Source organism: Perognathus longimembris, chromosome 16, assembly GCF_023159225.1.
Source record: "Perognathus longimembris pacificus isolate PPM17 chromosome 16, ASM2315922v1, whole genome shotgun sequence".
Classification (NCBI taxonomy): Eukaryota; Metazoa; Chordata; class Mammalia; order Rodentia; family Heteromyidae; genus Perognathus; species Perognathus longimembris.
Window position 1 is genome coordinate 14,992,920 of NC_063176.1, and position 20,131 is coordinate 15,013,050.

At 41.8% G+C, this 20,131-nt stretch overlaps 1 protein-coding gene across 4 annotated transcripts in view; it reads right to left on the reverse strand.

Annotated features, from left to right (window-relative positions):
* Gucy1a1 (guanylate cyclase 1 soluble subunit alpha 1) overlaps positions 1-17,661 on the reverse strand; it is a 61,468-nt gene extending 43,807 nt beyond the window's left edge. For 2 of the 4 annotated variants that reach the window (XM_048364021.1, XM_048364020.1), the window contains exon 1: positions 16,648-16,772. The gene's annotated coding sequence lies outside the window, so the exon portion shown is untranslated. Of the gene's footprint in view, positions 1-16,647; positions 16,773-17,514 lie in introns of those variants that run through there. The other 2 variants (XM_048364019.1, XM_048364018.1) reach the window with 2 other exon arrangements.
* Positions 17,662-20,131: the final 2,470 nt, after the last annotated feature.

Genomic DNA, 20,131 nt, shown 5'->3' on the forward strand with positions numbered 1-20,131 from the left:
ATGCATAGTTTCAGGTTGTAAAGAATCACAAGATATTCTCATTCTTGCCATCATAATGACAAGTAGGACAAGGTATGCAATCACACAAATTGTGTGTGTGAAGTGCTAAAGTATGCTAAAGTGTCAGGTGACTCAGGAAGCTGAAAGCTTCCTGAATTATTGTTCAAAGCCGGTCTGTGCAGAAAAGTCCATGGGACTCCATGTCTAATCAGCAAAGAGCAGGCTGGAGGAATGGCTGCTATAGTAATTGTGCACGCTGAGCATGCCAGAGGCCCTGAGTTCAAACCCTGGTGAAAGCTCTCAACAAAATCTACATTTAAAGTCAGATTTAATGAGAAAACTGAGAACATTTTCCTGTTGTTAGCATAGCAAAATAGAATTTCTTGCTCTCAACACGCTGATAAAGACAATACTATAGTTAAGCTCCAATCCACAAAGGTGTTTTTTTTTTTTTAAAAAAAAAACACAGGGAAAAAAAGATCACCTGTCAGTTCCATACATGTGTAATGTTCATGCATGTTCAAAAGGATATGCAACACAACTAGAATAAAAGTACAAAACAGAGCAAGACTTCAGGATATAAAGCTAATATATAAAAGTTAACTGTAATTTCTGTACTAACAGCAAATATTGGGAAATTGTTATAAAGTTATTATAAAATTTTAAAGCCCAGATATTATAATGTTAGCAAATACAAAACACTTAGGAACTGATTCAACTAAAAGTTTGCAAGTTGGTTATGCCAAAAGTATGATTATGGGCACAATTAAGGAAAGGCCCAGCAAATGGATATATATGATATATCAAATTCAATACTACTGAAGACTCTCTTTCCCTTAAAGTGGTTTGTAGAGTCAATGCAATCACAGTCAGGTTTTTACTACCTGTTCAACAGGAATTAACAAAGATCAGATGGCAGACAAAGAAGAGCCAAATCAAATAACACTAATAAAGATAAAAACAAAGAGAAGAACTAACACATGCCTTAAAACTCTCAAAGCTACACTAATCCTAGTCAAGTGAGTTTGGAGCATTATGGTACACATCTATGGGCCCAGCTCTGTAGAGACTGAAATGGGAATATGGAAAAGGCGGGACCAATTCCGGAAGCAGATGGCAATTTCTGAGCATGCAGACATTCCCTATCACAGGACACAGTGTGCCATTCCACATGATCATTCCAGAATTCAAGCCCTGGTACTGGAAATAAAAAGGAAACCTGAAAACTGACCTTCAATCTGCAATGATCAAAAGCAGTGGCTCCCTGGAGATGGGGGAAGAGGAAGGAATGGATTGGGAAGGGTCACAAACTACATCTTTCAGGAATGACAGAAGTGTCTCATCTCCATTGATGTGGTGGATTCATGGGAATCTACATCTTGCCAGATCTTATTAAACTACAAATTTGCTACATATTTAGTTTATTATATGTAGATTTACACTACCATGCTATAAATTAAAAAATGAAATCTCAGAGAACTCAGGTGACCTACATTTTAAAAACTGGTTATCCCTAAGGGAGAGGAGACTTCATCTGAGATGAAGTGGTGGTAGGTGGCAACTTTCCCTAAAGACTGGGTCAAGAGAAGCTGAGCCACTGGATGTGGCTATGCACTCAATTAGCATCCTGAGAGTGCAAAGAAAAACAAAACAAAGGGCTGGGAAGGTGGCTTAGCGGTAGAGTGCTTACCCAGCATGCACAAAGCCCCGAGTTTGATTCCTCAGCACCACATAAACAGAAGTGGAGCTGTGGCTCAAGGGGTAGAGTGTCAGCCTTGAGCAAAAGAGATCAAGTACAGCACCCAGGCTCTGAGTTCAAACCCCAGGACTGGCAAGCAAACAAACAAAACAAAATAAAAAAAGTTTCTATTACCTATAGTATATATAGCATATTATATACAGTATATATACTATATGTGTATATATGTATGTGTGTATCTATATGTATACACTTGCAAGATATTTCCCCTAAGTAAAAAAGATTAATTATATAAACATACAAGCAAAAACAACAAAAGCAAAGATCAAACAAAACTACAAACCAGTTTTCCATATATTTTAATTACAAAGAGCCATAGGTCAAAGAGGGAAAACTAAAGATCACTTGTTGTTTATTTTAATTTGATTGGACTTTGTTAAAGTTCTGCTAAATATGTTTTAACTTTGTTCTTGATTTATGCATTTATCTGGAAGTTCAAAGGTCCTGGAATCCTAACTCTAAGGCACATATGATAGAATTTGTGTTATGGTCTTAACTTGAGTGTGGGCAGAACAGTAATGAAGATGGAGCTATAGTATAGATACTAGATGCACTTCTACCCCATTGTACTGTAAGCTATACACAATTTCCTCATCTGACAAACAGCCATGGGAAAGGAATAGTGCTCTAAGGATATGATGAAGGTAATGCACTCATATCAGGGTTTAGACCATAGTTTAATAAATGTTCACAGTCATTAGCTGGATATGATTATATCCCCTTGGTGGTTACCTTGTCCAGGACACAGCTGATCAAAAGCAGCAGGTGTCTACATAGCACCATCCTGATGCTAAGTCTTTCTCAATCTAATTTTTCCTAAGCACCATGAGCTTTTCCAGAGACTGCATGTGATGGTCTAGTCATGTTAATGGAATGCATGCTTGTGTAAAGGTTTCCAAATTAGTAGCTTTAGAGATTAGCATAATTTATCCTCAAAGCTTCTGTTCCTCCGAGCTATCATTATAATTGTTTAACCTCTAATCTCATTACTATCTAATAAATGAATAGTTTGAAATTCTGATGTTTTCTTAAACTTCAGTGTATATACAAGAGGTAAGTACACAGGGCTGTCTTGTTCTGCAACAATATTAAATCACTTTCACTTTTCTAAATTAAGATTTTTTTTTATCTTTTTCCATGCTCCATTGACTCATACCTGTTATTCTTGTTACTCAGAAGGCTGAGAACTGAGGATCATGGTCCAAAGCCAGTCCAGTCAGGAAAGTCCATGAGACTCTTAATTCCAATTAACTACTAACAAACTGCTAGTGGGGCTGTGGCTCAAGTGATAGAGAGTAAGTCATGATTGTAAAAGCTAAGGTACCATGTCTCCCCAGGCCCTGCGATGAAGCCCTAATACCAGCATATACCAACAAAGCATCCCTTAAATTAGCCTTAAACATTTGGATACTTCATATTTATTCAAATTTAAAGGAAGCTTCTTATATTTAAGGAGGGATTTTTGGCTTAGAAAGAGTAGGATGGAAGATTTTCCTTAAACAAGAGATGTGTGGGCATCTCTCATGGTGAAGCTTGTAGCTTTTTTTCTTTTGTTTTCATTGCTTCTTAATATGCTAAATTTCCTAATTAGACAGGGGTGATATTGATTAATGTAGCCCTTTTCTAATACACTGTGAGTTGGGTTACCACGTGGGAAATCTATCATTTTAATGGACATACATTTTCCAAATGACTATTACACAACATAATCCTGGTGTCAATAATATACATTAATAATGGGCATATTCAACAACCTGATAAAGCAATGGTACTGCTAATTTTATACCTCACATTGCAGTTACCCTTTACAAAATGATCACTCCTCAATTTGATGTTATACTAGAGAATGACTGTAATTTTCTGATAGATACACTAAAATACCATGCCTTCTCTCTCAACTATGTGTCAATGCATAGCTAGACTTTTTTCATGTATTTCTGACCTAAAGCTCTCACTTGTTCAGTGCTAAAAAATTATTTCAAATAATCATAGCATAATTATAGTTTCTTTACCAAAGTCATGATTAGTGATTAGTATTTGGATGTGTTAAGTTTCTATCTTATTTATTCTTGGGCAACACTTAGTTCTTGCATGGCTTTATATAAATGCCACATTGTATTTACAAAATAATCCTTCATAGCAGTATTATACAGGGCTCTTTCCTTCCACTGTATAGTTTGTGCTCTGCTATGAAACCCATCACATCATCCTTTCCTCTGCACCTTTATTTGATGTCCAACACTTCACAAACATCTACTATGTGATTCTAAAGAAAAGAGATTCAGGAATTTATGTTTCAAGAATTTAAAACATGCCAATCTTAAACCTTTTAAAAACATTTGAAGTCAAGGTTTAGGGGTAGAGAAATTAAAAAACTACACAAATCAGCTAAGTGTAATGGAGATATCAGTAATCTTTATGTAAGTACATGTGGCATATTGTAATGAGTTTCTACAAAAAAGGCAGTATTTAATCTGAGTTTTGTATAATAAGAACAAAGTAGACAAAATGAGAAAATGCATCCTAAGAGGAGACAAGTATGTGCAAAAGATGAGGTCATAGAGGCAGAGAAAGACTTGGTGACTCATAAGATAGGTCGAGTTTTAATTTCTGAGAAGCCTCCACACTGACAGCCATAATGGTTGCACTAGCTTGCAATCTCATCAACAGAGCAGGAAGGTTTCTATTTTCTCCTGCTTCTTTGCCAGCATTTGTTGTTGTTTGTTTTCTGGGTGGCTGCCATTCACTGCCGGGCATATGTCTGGAGCAGTGTAAGTCAATACACAAAGAAGATACCAGCATACCCATGTTAATTGCAATGTTGTTCATAGTAGCCAAATGGAGAAATCAGTTGAAATCCCAACAATAGATGAATGGGTAAAGAAAATCTGGTACATTCTATTTAAAAATGAAATCACATTATTTATAGAAAAATGGAATTGAAAAACATAATACTGATTGAGACAAATCAGGATCAAAAAAATCAAATGTGACTTTTCTTTCATATGTTGGAGCTAGGCTTAAAAGACACATATATTCATGGGCATCTATGCAGGGCAGGTATATATACTTACAAACATGCATTGATCTGTACTCAAAGAACATCATTCTGATTGTGGGATTATAGAGGACGATAAGGAGAAGGGAAGAGGGTAACGGTGACTTGGATGGTGAGTAATTTTGAAATACCTTTCATCTATACATAATGACAGCACAAAAATATCACTGAAAGTTGTTGATCAATAGGAAGTTGAAGAGGTAGGAAATGGAAAGAGATAGTTATTCTGAGCAAAGCACAAGATATGCATGTCTGAAATATCATAGAGAAATCGCTGGGTGAAATTAATCTACACTAAAAACTAAAGAATGATAAGAGAGTAAAACAGGCTCAGTTGGGGGATGGGAAGAAGAAGTGGAGGCTAAGGAACAGGGTGAATGAGGATAAATACAGTGTACAGTTTATATGAATAAAACAATAAAATCTGCTGAAATTGTTTTAAGAAAGTGGAATGGGATTTTGCAATGATAGAAGAGATGAGGCTGATCAGGTTATATTGTATAAATGTCGCAATGAAACCTTGCTTGTAAATGTATGCTATTAAGTAAATAAATAGCAGCTGGGTGTTGGAGATCTGAGAATCGTGGTTCGAAGCCTGCTCAAGCAGGAAAGTCTGTGAGACTCTCATTTCTAATAAATTACTCAGAAAAATCCAGAATTTGAGCTGTGGCTAAAGTGCTACAGTACTAACCTTGAGCACGAAGAGGCTCAGGGGCAGCACCAAGGCCCCAAGTTCAAGCCCCATAACCACCACCAACAAAAATAATTAATTTAAAGTTAAAAGGAACACGGTAAAAAAAATTGCATCTAAAGCAATTGGCTGCAACGTTGTATTCATGTGAGAGAATGGCAAAACAGGACTGTCAGATTGCCAGCTTGGAGTTATGAACAGACATGGCTCCTACACCTCTTAAAATGTTTCTTGGCCCACAGCACAAATTGCATACTGTGGAGATTTGTGTTCACTGACCTATGGCCATTTATCAAGGACAGTGGATGCAAAAAACAAGCAAAGAGTAATTTTCTGTATATGAAACAGATCATGGCTGTGTGCCCATGATCCTAGCTATTCAGGAAGCTGAAATTTGAGGATCAGAGTACAAAGCAAGCTCAAGGAAGAAAATCCATGCAACTCTTATCTCCAATTAACCACCAAATAGCTGGCAGTGGAGCTGTGACTTAAGTGATAGGGCACCAGCCTTGAACAAAAAAGCTCAGGGGCAGTGCCCAAATGTTGAGTTCAAGCAACAGGACTAGGGCATGTGCACACACATGCAAATGTACACACTCACACACACACAGGCACACAAATTAATAAGAAAGAAGCTGATTTCATTCTTGGCTGATTTACAGAGAAAACTGCAACAAGGGGATCAGTAAAAGGTCCCAATCATCCTCACAAAAGAAGAAACTTCATAGGCAACAAAAGTAGGGAAAAGCATTTTTATGTAGAGCTTTGTACGATTTCTTTCAGACTTTCCCTGATTTCTCTTTTTCTTTCATGACATCGAGGTGTCTGTTTTGGTTTCTTTAAGACTAGTTTTTGCTGTGTAGGCAAGGCTAGCCTCTGACTCTTGATCTTCCAGCCTCTGCCCCCTGAGAGCTGAGATTACTAGACAATATGCAGTTAAAATATGTATTCCAAGAATGCCTCCCCATGCCCCCCAAAAGGAAATCACCAACCCAAAGAAGCTGAGATCCTTAGAAAGGATCACAATCAGAAACTTTTATGGAAGATAGACTGGTGGTCCCCTGATCTAGGCCTGGTTGCTCCTGGCCAAAGTAGCAAGTGTGCTTCAGGTGGAACCAGATAAGGCAAGATGAAATTACAACTCGAAAGAGCAGAGGGAGGAAAATTGCTGCTAAGATGACTCGATCCCATTAGTCACACACAATATTCAAACTATAGATCACATATACATATCATAAATATATATAGATCAGTTCAAACTATATGCATATGTATAACAATATATATATAACAATATACATACACACAATGGATCATTATTTGCTCATCAGTGCAATTACATCATTTGCAGGAAAATGGATAGACAGAGCTAGAAACCATCGTGTGGAGAGATGTTATACTGAGAAAGTATTGCATGTTTTCTCCCATATGTGGAAGCTAGGCCTTGGAAAGATGAATGACAAGAGTGTAAAATGGCAGCTGGAGGTAAGAGGCTAAGAAGATGGTAAAAGGGGGAGGGGTGAATATGATTAATGCACTTCACATTAAGGAAGCTAATACCAATTGCTTTTATAAGGGAGTATGAGCCTGCGACCAGTAGCTCATGCTTGTAATTCTAGTTATTCAGGAGGCTGAGATCTGATGATTGAGGTTCAAAGCCAGCCCAAGCAGGAAAGTACCTGAGATACTTATCTCCAATTAATAACAAAAAGCCAGAAGTGGACCTATGGCTCCAGTGGTAGAGTTCTAGCCTTGCACACAAATGCTCAGGGACAGTGAGTGCCCAGGCCCAGAATTCAGGCCTTGGGACTAGAAGAAAAAAAGATTGGGGATAAGTAAGCAATAGAGGAGATGAATTTGATCAAAGTGCATTATATATACATATGCACATGCCACAACAAAAAATTCTTTCTTTGATTTAAATATGCTAATAATAAAGAGGAAAACATGATTTGCTCTTTATCAAGAAAGATCACAGCTGGAGAGAATGCCTAAGAGCTACTCAGAGCCAGCCACCATGTAACAGAAGCAGAAATCCATTCTGGGCCAGCCTAAATTATTATTTTGGGTCAAAGCAGATGTGGGGGGTAAGAGGAGATGTTTCTGATAACTGATGGCTACAAATACTTTAATACATCGAACAAATGGAGTTTTACACTGGAAAAATGGTGGAAAGACAGCCTTGTTCTGGTCATCATTACAACGGTGTCAGTGCCTACGGTGTCAGTATAGCTTTTACTAAACTTTGTCATCTTGAGTACTTGCAATGCAATTAAGTTCATCCAAACCTCATTCTTTGTTCCAGTCATAACCTTTCAAAAATTCATTCAAAGTCCTATCTGGACAAAGCTAATGCTTTGTCATGTCATCCAAAAGCTTATGTTACACTAATGGAATTTTGAATTTTTTTTGTTCCATGTCGTGTCAAATGAATTGTCCAGTCCCTAGTCACTGGTATCTATGGAGATACATTGCAACATGTCTTCCAGATCTGACAAAATGCACACAGTTCGAAACCCAATCAAAACCACATGGTTCTTTTCTAAGTTTACTATGGTAAAGCTTTATTTGTAAATTAAGCACAGAGATTAACAATATTTTTTTTTTCTTTTCTTGCCAGTCCTGGGGCTTGAACTCAGGCCCTGGGCTCTGTCCTTGAGCTTCTCTGTGCTCAAGGCTAGAGCTCTACCACTTGAGCCACAGCCCCACTTATGGCTTTTTCTGTTTATGTGGTGCTGAGGAATCAAACTCAGGGCTTCATGCATGCAAGGCAGGCACTCTACCACTAAGCCACATTCTCAGCCCAAACAATAATTTTTAACAATATATTACCACAAAAGCTATTTAATACTTAAAAATGTTTATTGTTTAAATTTTCCACTATAATGTTTTCAATTCAATTTTACCTATTTGCTATAGGCAACTTGAAATTGCAAGATGATCAAGAGTGGAGAACAGGGCTGGGGATATAGCCTAGTGGCAAGAGTGCCTGCCTCGGATACACGAGGCCCTAGGTTCGATTCCCCAGCACCACATATACAGAAAATGGCCAGAAGTGGCGCTGTGGCTCAAGTGGCAGAGTGCTAGCCTTGAGCGGGAAGAAGCCAGGGACAGTGCTCAGGCCCTGAGTCCAAGGCCCAGGACTGGCCAAAAAAAAAAAAAAAAAAAAAAGAGTGGAGAACAGCAGCTAACCATGCCTGTGTGTGTGTGTGCGCGTGCGTGCGCGCGCGCGCATGTGCGCACATGCATGTGTGCTAATATATTTTGTATGCCCATCCTGGAGTTTGAATTTAGGGCATGTGCTCTCAGTTGGCTTTTTGCTCACAGCTGGGGCTTTACCATTTGAATCATATTTTCAGTCCAGCTTTTCGCGAGTTAATTGGAAACAAGGGTCTCACAGACTTAAATGCTTGGTCTGGCTTTGAATATTAATCTTCAATTCTCAGACTCCTCCATGGCTAGGACTAGATGTGAGCCTCCAGGTCTGGTTGTGTTGAGACTAGAACTAAGCTTCTCTAGTAAGAACACAGAGGATTCGTCACACAGCCTTGCCTTCTTGCAGATGAGGACAACCCAACCCATTCTTATCCCTTCAAAAAAACGAGAGAGAGAGAGAGAGAAAGAGAGAGAGGGAGAGAGAGAGAGAGAGAGAGAGAGAGAGAGAGAGAGAGAGAGAGAGAGAGAGAGAGAGAGAGAAATCACCTCTAGGAGGTAGTGGTAGGAAGAACCAGATTTGCGGTAAGTCTGAAACATGTTTCCTAACAGTTCATGTTAAACAAAAACAAAAGGAGAAGTTTGCCTTGCGTGAAGGAGCAAGGCCCTTCTCAAATGAGAAATCCCTAAAGCTAGGAGAGTGAGGGGCAGGACTCAAGGGATAGAGCAGCTGCTCAGCCAGCGTGAGCCCTGGAGTTCAAGCTCCAGAGGCACTGGGAAACAAGGATCAAGAAAAAAAAACAAGGAAAACAGACAGAGTGTGCCAGAGCTGTGTTTACAAAGGCACAGCATCTTCCTTCCGGTCTCCACACCTTAATCACCCACATGAGTACAAATGGCCACAATGCACTCACCTCTGACCTAGAACTTTCTCCCATGATGCTCCGCACGTTAACCCCAGGGTTCCAGTATCATGGGCTTGTTTTACAATCTCAGCCAAGTCCTGGGTTGTCTTTGGATCGCTTTCCTCAGTTTCTCTATCCTGCACAGCGACATCTCTGTTCCTCAGAAGCAGCCCACGAAAACTTGCCACATGTGCTGAACAACTGCTTCAGTGCTGACATTCAGAACTGTGAGACTACTCTTACTTTTATTATCTTCTCCACATACACTCAGAATTCTTCAAGTCAGGGGCTATCAAATTTAGCTTGTATCTCTCCAGTGACCACCATAATCTACAATAAACTGTATCGAGAAAAATGCAGAGACTGATGTGCTAAAAATAGCACGGTCAACTACTAGACAAGAAATAAGCTAAAGCTCTTCAAAATTGCAAGAAGAACAAAAGGCCTTTATAATCTCAGTAGTGATCACCAAATAAAGTGGTAACAATGGCATTTTTATTAGATATTACAGAAAGTATTCTGCCTCGCAGGCAAGGGCCAGAAGTTGTGATGCAGAAATTCCGGACAGAATGAACTACTCTCTCCTATGCTTTACCTCTGTTCCTTAGGAAAGTAATTTTCTAACTGATTTGAAACCAGGACAAGATTGAAAAAAGAAAAAAAAAAAAACAGGATACAAAATGATATAAAACATTCTAAATGAGTGCCGATAATACATTAATAGGGAGAGACACTACAAAGTATCAAAGTATTTGTGGATAAAAAAGCTTGTTACAATCATCCTTAAAAATTATCGTGATTGGCTAGGTTTTGGTGGCTCATTCCTGCAATCATTTCTTCTCGGGAGACTGAGACCTCAAGGGTCAGGGCTTAAAGTCAGCCTGTGCAGACAAATCCTCCAAAGTCTTTAAGGGCCGGAGGTGTGGCTCAATTGGCAGAGCACCAGTCGGGCAAGATTAAGGTCCCGAATTCAACTCTAATATCAGCACACAATAAAGGACAATTACGCACCAACTTTAGCACTTTAGCCAACGGAGCTTGGCATGAACTCCAGGACTACTGTAAAGAGAGCCTTTAAAACGCAGTATCAGAATTTAAAATAGGAAGTAATATTACCTTAATCGAGTGAGGTTACAGGATTGTATGAAATATCAAATATCGTTATGAAGGAATCTAGTGTTATCTCATTTTATTTTTAATAAGGTTACTTGCTTTGTGTCTATTCTTCAAAGTCAAAAAATGCATTGCAATAAGGAATCTGGCCAGGTCTAACACTATGTACTCTTGAGCCACACAAAGGAACAAAGTCTAAGAAAAAAAATAGAGTTACTTAACTGTGTATCCTGTAAAACAGCCTTCAAAAATGTATTACGTCATGCACTGAATAAAAAAGCAAGCACGATCCTGCCCAATGTCTTCTAGTTCGGTGTCTTGCTGCTATTTGAATGAAGCCTTCATTATAAACTGATAAACTCTCTCATTGCCTCTACTCTGCAGGAAATGTCTAATATGTTTGATAGAACCCCAATCACTACAGCTTTCTAGAGAGGTAACTGAATTAAAGTAAAAGCTTAAATGTAATTACATCGAAGTGTATTTCAAACTCCCATTGAGCTGATCGTGGTGGCACATACCTTTAATACCAGTATCTGGGAGATTGAGGCAGAAGGATAGTGAGATTAAGAGCAGCCTGAACTACAACGTGCCACTGTCTCAAAAAGTAAAATTGCTTTTCTAAAGCCACAGACAGCTAAACGAGCTGGGCTGGGCATGATTTTAAACATAAATGGCTCATATCTGTAATCCCAGCTACTCAGGAGGCTGAAGTCTGAGAATAATACTTCAAAGCCAGCCTGTCCAGAAAAGTTTTCCAGACTTAGTCTCCAACTACCCAGCAAAAATCCTGAAGTAGAGCTATGGCTCAAGCGGTAGAGTACCAATCTTGAGCACAAAAGCTGAGCTAGAGCTCAATGGTTCAAGCCTGCTGTGCTGAGTTCAAGCCTCAGTACAGAAAAATAAACAAATAAATGAATAAGCCAAACAAAAACTGAGATAAACCATATATTTGACAAATATACCAAGGCATTTGCTATAATATGATGGAAAATAGGAAAATAATATGAAAGGAAGGAAGGAGGTGGGAAGGATGGAGATGGGAAGGGAAAAGGAGATTTTTTTAGGTTACTTTTCGATATACTATCAAATGAATATAATCCCACTAACCCAGTGTCCCTAGGATGGTGGTCTATGTTTACCCATAGGGACTACACTTAGTGAAAAACAGGAGCCCATCCAAAGGAGCAAATTCTTGATGGTACGAGCCACTAAACCATACCAAATAAAAATGGACTGAACTGTCAGGCGCTGGTGGCTCACACTTGTAATCCTAGCTATACAGGAAGCTGAGATCTGAAATATTGCAGTTTTAAAGCCAACACTCGCAAGAAAGTGAGACTCTTATCTTCACTAAACTATCCCCCCCTCAAAAAAAAAAAAGCTAGAAGTGGAGCTGTGGCTCAAATGGTAGAGTGGTAGCCTTGAGAAAAAGGTCAGAGACAGAGCCCAGGCACTGAGTTCAAGCCCCAGGACTGGTACATTCTCATTCTCATATTCTCTCTCTCTCTTTCTCTTTCTCTCTCTCTCTCTCTCTCTCTCTCTCTCTCTCTCTCTCTCTCACACACACACACAGAATATATGGCTTGAAATAACAATATTATTATTAAGGTCCACTGGAATTATTACATGTGAAAGAAATTTGTAGAAGCACCCCAGGAGAAACTGATTTGAATGGGATATACAGATCATGTACTACAAGTATGAATAGATTAGTAAACCAGTAAATGTCCAGAATATTAACTATGCAGGGTTTTTGTGTTGTTGTTTTTTTTGCCAGTCCTGGGCCTTGGTCTCAGGGCCTGAGCACTGTCCCTGGCTTCTTTATGCTCAAGGCTAGCACTCTGCCACCTGAGTCACAGCGCCACTTCTGGCCGTTTTCTATATATGTGGTGCTGGGGAATCGAACCCTGGGCTTCATGTATATGAGTCAAGCACTCTTGCCACTAGGCCATATTCCCAGCCCAACTATGCAGGTTTTTATACAGAGAGGCTAAAAAGAAAAAAGTAGTAATGTTGTTACCCTGTGAATTAGCCCTTAAACTGTAGTTGGAGGTGACCTATTTGTCAGTGAAGAGAGGACGGAGTTGTATCCTCTCATGCGGCACTAGCTAAGGTTGGGAAGGTGGGGTCTGCTGTGCCAAAGCAGAACTCTGGGGTTAGACAGAGTTGAAATTACTGCCCAACATGAGTGTGAGAAAGAGACGGACGTTAGAGAAATGAAGGTGGTCAGGAAATAAAAAGAGAGGAGGGTGCTAGATGTCAGTGAGTTGGTGATGCATTGGAAGAATAGAAGATTGCTGTCAGAGGAAGAATATCGGAGTCTTGGATGGCTCCACTGAGGCTCTGAATTGCTGAAAAGGCTCAGAGGTGGAAGGGTACCTGAAGACAGGCCTTAGACTCAAAGAAATACAAGTCAAACCTTTCCACAGGTTTGGTGGTGAAGAATGAAATCCTGAAAAATCATGGCCTCTCAAAGTGCAGAAAGAACACTGTAATTTTAGATTCTCAAGCAAGGAGAAACATTTGCAGGGTCTGCATGCGCTAGAATGGAGAGAGAGGAGCAAAAAGTGGTGGTTGTGAAATAATCAGGGACTGAAACACCAGTTTCCAAGCAGGTCTGAACAGGCTTCAAAATCTGTCAGAGGAAAGCACTGGCGTGCCAACACCAGTTGATTCTGTGCAAGGTCATTGTCAAACAAGTGCTTCCCTTTACGTCATAGAGATAACTTAAAGCATCGAGGCACAAAAGCATTTGAGGCAGTGATAACAAGCGATTAGCTTAGACACCTACTAAGCCATTCCATTCCAACAAGGATGAGTACTGGGTGAGTATTCAGGATTGGGGAGTCCCCCTTCCTTCTCCCAGAGAGTTAACTTCTAAGGCGATTGTTTTCCCTTGACTTCCTGATCATTCTTCCCATGCATGGTGAATCACAGGAGTTGGCATTGCTTTTATAAAAATAGGCAAGTATGTTGACATGCACATTTTATTAATGGCCAGAAAGCATGCCAGTTAAGAGAGGCAAGACACTTCAAACAATGGGTCTCATTTCTGTGGAAAGGCAGACCGTGCCGCACAGCCGGTACTCTGTGCTGCACACAGTACTCTGTGTGCAGAGCGAGAAGCTGGCCAGAGACTCCTGCACTTAATTCCAAATTGAATTTGATCATATAGTTTAAGTCTCTCCCTACTTAGCCCCAGGCTACAGGAAGATACAATCTACTGGCCCTAAACTCAGTGGAGAGGAAACCAAAATGAAACAGACAAGGTATTTTCAAACTGCCCAGGGGAAAAAAAAAATATGATTCAGTATGGCCTAAAAGTACTCCATCCCCAGAAATCAGCTAGCTCCTAAGTTCAAGAGAAGAATTAAAAATTGTCAAAAAGATCTTCGTGTATCAGGTCAACATGGAGACACTCCAAACAAGCTACTCAGTACTGGCAAGTTGAATCCGATGGTCCGAGAAGGAAAAATGTTGTAATTAGTTGTGTTGAAAAAAATCTAAATGTTTCTAGCTGGGTGCTGGTGGCTCATGCCTGTAATCCTAGCTTCTTAGGAGGCTGAGATCTAAGGATCAAGGTTCAAAGCCACCATCAGGAATGTCCATGAAACACTTATTTCCAATTAACCATCAAAAAGCCAGAAGTGCAAATGTGGCTGCAGTGATAGAGAACTAGTCTTGAGCAAAATAAGCTCAGGGACCACATCCATGTCTTGAGTTCAAGCCCCAAGATACCCGCCTCCGTCATCACAGAAATGTTTCTGTAGGTGTGAGAAAGTAAAACTTACTTGGTCAAATATTTCTAATTGAGTGACATGAAACAGTTCTGTAGCCACACATTGGTAGCTCACTCCTGTAATCCTAGCTACACAGCAGGCTGAGATCTGAGCAAGGTTTGAAAGTTACTCAGAGAACGAAAACCCTGAGACTCTTACCTCCAATAAACCAGATAAAACCTGGAACCTTGAGTGAAAAAGTTAAGCTAAAGTGTGAGGTGTTGCGTTTCATCCCTAGTACAGGCACAAAAACCAAACAAAACCAACCAACCAAACAAACAAAAAAAAATAAGCATAAAATGTTAACTATCCTAGAATAAAGAGGAAAAGCCAAGCAACTTCCAAGTGAATCTGACACAGAGAAGATTAGCTCGATCACTTTCCCTAAAAGGTTTCCCACTGATATTACATGTCTCGTTTTATCTAAATATTGTTGTACCTTTCCATTTCTTCTTGTAGGCAGATACTCATTTCTAAAATGAACTGCATATTTTTCTACTCAGAAAATAGAACAGTTTGGGATTTGGGTGGATACCTATTTTGCTAACTTAAACCATCCTGAAAACATACTTCCTCTGTATACTCCCATATTCACATTGTTAGAATGTAAATTCTAACAATTCTTTGTATGGTTTTTGGAAAAATTCAAATTTACACATATCCTAATGGGTCAATAAAATTTTTGAAAGTCTGAGAAAATATATTAAAAAAATCTCCATATTTTGTTTCCCAGATCATAGTAATATTATGTTTATGTTATTGATTAGATATACAACACCATATTTTAAAGCTTTTTATACTTCTCTTTTAGGCTGCCAGATATAAATCAAATAACTGTAGTTTTCCTTGTTCTCAGAATACAGAAACCCATCTTAAATAGGTTATTTTATATATAAATACTTACAAACATGAGGTCTTTGGTATCTCAATCCCTAGAAACACTCTGCCAAGTACAAGTACTTTATATTTTAGGAAAATTATGTATATTTCATCATATTCTAGGAAGATCTTACAGTATAAAAAAGAAGATATCCATCCATCTGTTACAGATTTCCACGAAGTAAGTTTCACAGAACTTACTTTGGTAAGTGATATACCTTAAAATACACAAATAAGTCATTTGTAGAAAATGTGTATTTATTGTAACATGATTTTAGAAGTCTTCCTATTGGATTAAAACAAAACAGCATCGTGTGAAGAGCCACTTTTTTTTTTTAGATGAAAGTGTGGATTACCTATTTTTAACTTCAGGTTCTACTGGATCACAGAGTTCTTTTCTCTGTCTGGGGAGTCTCTTCTATCACTCGAAACCAGGAGCAATCCCACATTTGAGTCTAAGTTCAGAACACCTGAAGCCGATCCACAGACCCATAGTTTTTAACTGCACATAGGACATACTATATCTTGACAAGTAAACTTCACTTTGCAACTCTAGACCTTCTTATTGTTCCCACTGTTGATTTCTACCATCCTTCCTAAAGGAGTGGAAGAAAATCTATGCATAACCACGTTAGGAAAAGCAGCAAATCACTTCTACCAAGTTGCAAAAATTCTTAGAATAAAATACTTCAGTGTTGGTGTGCAAGTAACAGGGACGTTAGATCTGATGGGTAGAGACATTTAACAAAATCACAACTAGAAGACAGATCCTAAGGAATCACTACCAAAGGATTACAAATAAAATTCTAATGAAAAAAAAAATCCCTCCTTAGACCTAGCGGGTATTAAGGATGTTGGAAAGCAAGATGCCTACAAGCAGTCACGCAAGAGGACTGCTTAGCCTCCGTCTACCTTCAGGAAATGTAAACTGTTTATCAAATGCAAAATGAAGGAGCGACCAGGGAGCAAAGGACAGGCTCGGGAAAGCCACAGCCGGGAGTCACATGACCACACGGCCCGGCTGTCCTCTGCACAAATGCCATCTAGAGATAGCGCCTGCGACAGGGTGCAGGCTGTGCGTGCACCCTAGAGGTGCGGAGAAGGTGGGGGAACCCCTGCTCCCCACCATCCATAATGCCAACAGTCACAATAAACACAAGAGACCAAGCTGGTAAAAGGACGCGCGCGCTCCCGCACTTTGCAGGCACCCCAGCAGCCAGCCGGCTGGAAGTTTTTTAGGGTACTCGTCTCCAGGCAGTACTGAGACCAAGGCTGGGCTCTGCCCCGGAGGAGGGCGAACTGCTTACCCGCCCCGCGCAGCGCGGCGGCGCCCGGCCTGGCGGGCTCCGAGGTCCCCGGGTGGCTGGGCAGCTCCGATCGGCGGCCGCAGCGAGGTGGGAGGCCGTGGCGCCGAGCTGAGCCGGAGCGCCCCGGGAGCCGGAGCGGGAGCCGGGGCGCGCTGCCCTGCCCGCGGTGGGAGTCCGGCCGCCCCGCGCGCCCCGCGCGCCCCGCGCGGTCTCAGGCGCGGCCTCGCGGGCGCAGCCTCCGCGCCCCAGCTCCGCCCTCGGGGGGCCCCCAGCTCTCGGCGGACCTGCTTCTCTGCAGCGTGGGAACCGCACCCCTGCTCTCTCCCCGGGGCTGAGCAGCGGGACTCGCAGACGCCGGAGCCCCAGCCCCACAGGCCGGGGCGAGGGGCCGCCTCGCGGGGGAACCGCGATCCGCGGGGATGCCCCGCGCCCACCTACTCCACGGCCTCCCAGCCCTCGGGACTGCGTCCCCCGACCGCCAGCAGCTCCCGGGGCGCGCCCCGCGGATTCGAGGGTGGCTGCGGCGGCGGGCGGGGTGGGCGGCCGGGGCGACCTGCGGGGCGGGGGGCAGTGGGTCCCCGCGTGAACGCACCTGGGCACACGCAGCGCGGCGCTCACACCTGAGCTCACGCGGGCCAAGCCAGCTCCACAGGCTGGGCGGGACGCGGGGTGCCTGGGAGAGCCGGCTGCGCCCCCCCCCCAACCCCCACGCCCCAGAACATCAGTCCTAGCCTAGGCTTCTCGCGGGGTCTCCGGGCTTCGCTCCTTGAGATGACCCCAGAGGGTCCCTGGCGGTTCCTTTCCCGGCCGCCTCGCACCTCCTTAGCCCGTCCCTGAATCGAAAAGGAAAGTAGTGGCCAAACCCACCATAGCGCGGTCACGCGAGGCCCCGGGGTGCAGGCAGCGTCCTCCCAAGCAGGTGTCCTTGGGCTGGGGCTGCTCCCCGGGCCGCCGGCTGCCCGCTGCCTTGGGGTGCAGCGCTGGAAAGTGTGGGAAAGCCTCCCGCGAATCTGCTGGTGGAACACTGGCTGCGCGGAGTCCCACCCACCAGTCCGGGTTCAGCCTGGGGCCAGAGAACCGAAGCCCCATCGCGGCAGCGCCCAATCGGCAGCCAGAAACGACTCCAGGGAGCCCAGCACCGGGGAAGGGGTCGCAGGAGGGGTCAAGAGAAAGAGGCAGGGGATTCCAGGGACAGCTGACATACTAAAAAACAGCAACAACAAAAAAAAGAGTTTCTCCCTCCAGTGTGCCCCGGTCCACAATAAAACTGTAATTTTCCATAATTAAAAACTGCAACACGTTCCTGGGAAATTGATAGCTGATGAGATGGGTTTCTTTTCCTGTGTTTCACGTTTGAAGCCAAGGTTATCCTTTGTGAATGCAGCTCTAAGGTTACAGAAACTTTATATTCTTAGCCAGGTCTGCTTCTGCTGGGCTCCGTGTGTGTATCTATATGTGTGTGTATACATATATATGTATATACATCACGTCATATATACACACATATCTCTTTGGAACTTTTTTCCTTTAGTACACAGCACAACTTCATAGATGGAATGGTTTACCTTCAATCTTTTCTCTGCCTCATCAGAAAATTCTGGTCCTCCTCTAGCATCTCAAAACTTTGTCCTTGGAGTCTTTGGGATTTAACTAAAAGACACAAACTAACAGAGAAATGTGCTCATAGGAACAAGGGGACAGCCCTGTTATTTTCAAAATTAAACTAAATGATCTGAGTGCTCCAAAGGAGAGATTTACTCCCTTAGAAGAAAATAGTTCCTTACAAACAGCCCAGACATTATATCTTAAAGGATTTGTTCATATCTGGAAAAGGATGGAACTGAGGAAGTGGCTTTTCATTTGATGGAAACAAACATGCAAAAACATGGAGGAATGGGTAACTGACACTGCTGGATAGATGTTTATACATGTACTGAGAAGCATAGGAAGGGATGGAGGACATTTGTTGAATCCAAAAGTTATGGCTTGCCTGACCTCAGTTGATGGGATTTTATGAGGACTAATAAAAATGTTGCTAAAAAATGTGACCAATATTATGTGATTCATATATGTATGTGTGTGTATGTGAGAAGTATTAAACTAAAATCAACTCATGAGTAAATATGTTTATGCTTAAAATAGGTTTTATGAATCTTTCTAAACCCAGTGTTTTAGAAATAATGTCTTCCACATTGAGGTTATCATATCTATTCAAGTAAACAAAATAAACAAATAAGCTAGTGAGCATATTTCTGTTGATTTCATGGACACAGAGATGGGGGAGGGAAGAACAAGGGGGAAGGGGATGAGAGGAGAGAGAGAGAAAGAGAGAGAAAGATCTAGTGAGGGAGGAAGAGAAATAGACTTGTCTGTATTGGTCGCAAACAAAATACAGATTGTAATATTTACCAAATAAAAATAACCTGTCAAACTCAAAAAAGATAAGGTAATATTCTACTTCTCTTTCTATTTCTACTCCTTTCTCTATTTAGCATTACTGATAGCCAGATTTTCTTTTTAGAACAAAATCTGATTGGATAAACTTTACACTGTTGCTTGGAATAATTAAGACTATGCTAGCTCTCTAAATGTCTCATTTGGAATGCTCATATTAGTTAGGAAAAGCAAGTCCTATGAAATTAAAATCTACATATTCCTTGTCTTAGTGGAGGCATTATTCATGAAGCAGTTTGACCTTGAAAAGATTCTGGGGGTGACAGTCATGCTGTGTGCAATATTTTGCCAGATACAACTTGGCTGGGAGTAGAGTGGTAGCATGAGCAATGGACCTTAAAAAGATTCCCACATGGTAACTCTCAGAACCTGGAAATACACTGCTTTGTTTAAGGAACAACTGTGAGCAAAGGTAGAATTAGACATGATTATCAGTTGGTTTAAAAACATGGGGAGAATTCCTGTCCACACTGCACCAGGCTTCAGACACACACCAGTGCCAGGCCAGCCCCCCTGGCTTCAGGTACCAGGCTGCCAGCCATCGGTGAAGGCTCCAGGCCTGCTGAGGACAGACCCACAGGCCAGGCTGATCCCTATGGTGCTCCAGAAGTCACAGATGTGGGCCAGCTCCAGCGGGACTAGGGCCCAGGCCTATCCTGGTAGACCTCAGTGCCTGCCCAGCCCCCATGATCTGAGACCCAGGGCCGCCCTTGCAGGCCTAGATTCCATGCTGACCTCCATTGCTCCAGTACTCAAGCTAGACTTCCTAAGCTAGCCTCTGGGATGGCTCCACAGATTCATAGTCCCCCGCCAGACTCCAGTATCAGGGCAAGACTTACCATCCCAGGTTCCATGCTTGTCCCCGCACCAGGCCAGCCTGAATCTTCAGGTAGCTCTCTGTGGCCTCAGGCTCTGGTGGACCCAAAGCACAAGCCCATTTGTGTTTGTGTACTGGAAGAACTAATATTGCTATTGGTGGCATTTAAGATAGTAAATTAATAAAATAAACAATTGTTATCAGTATTAGCAA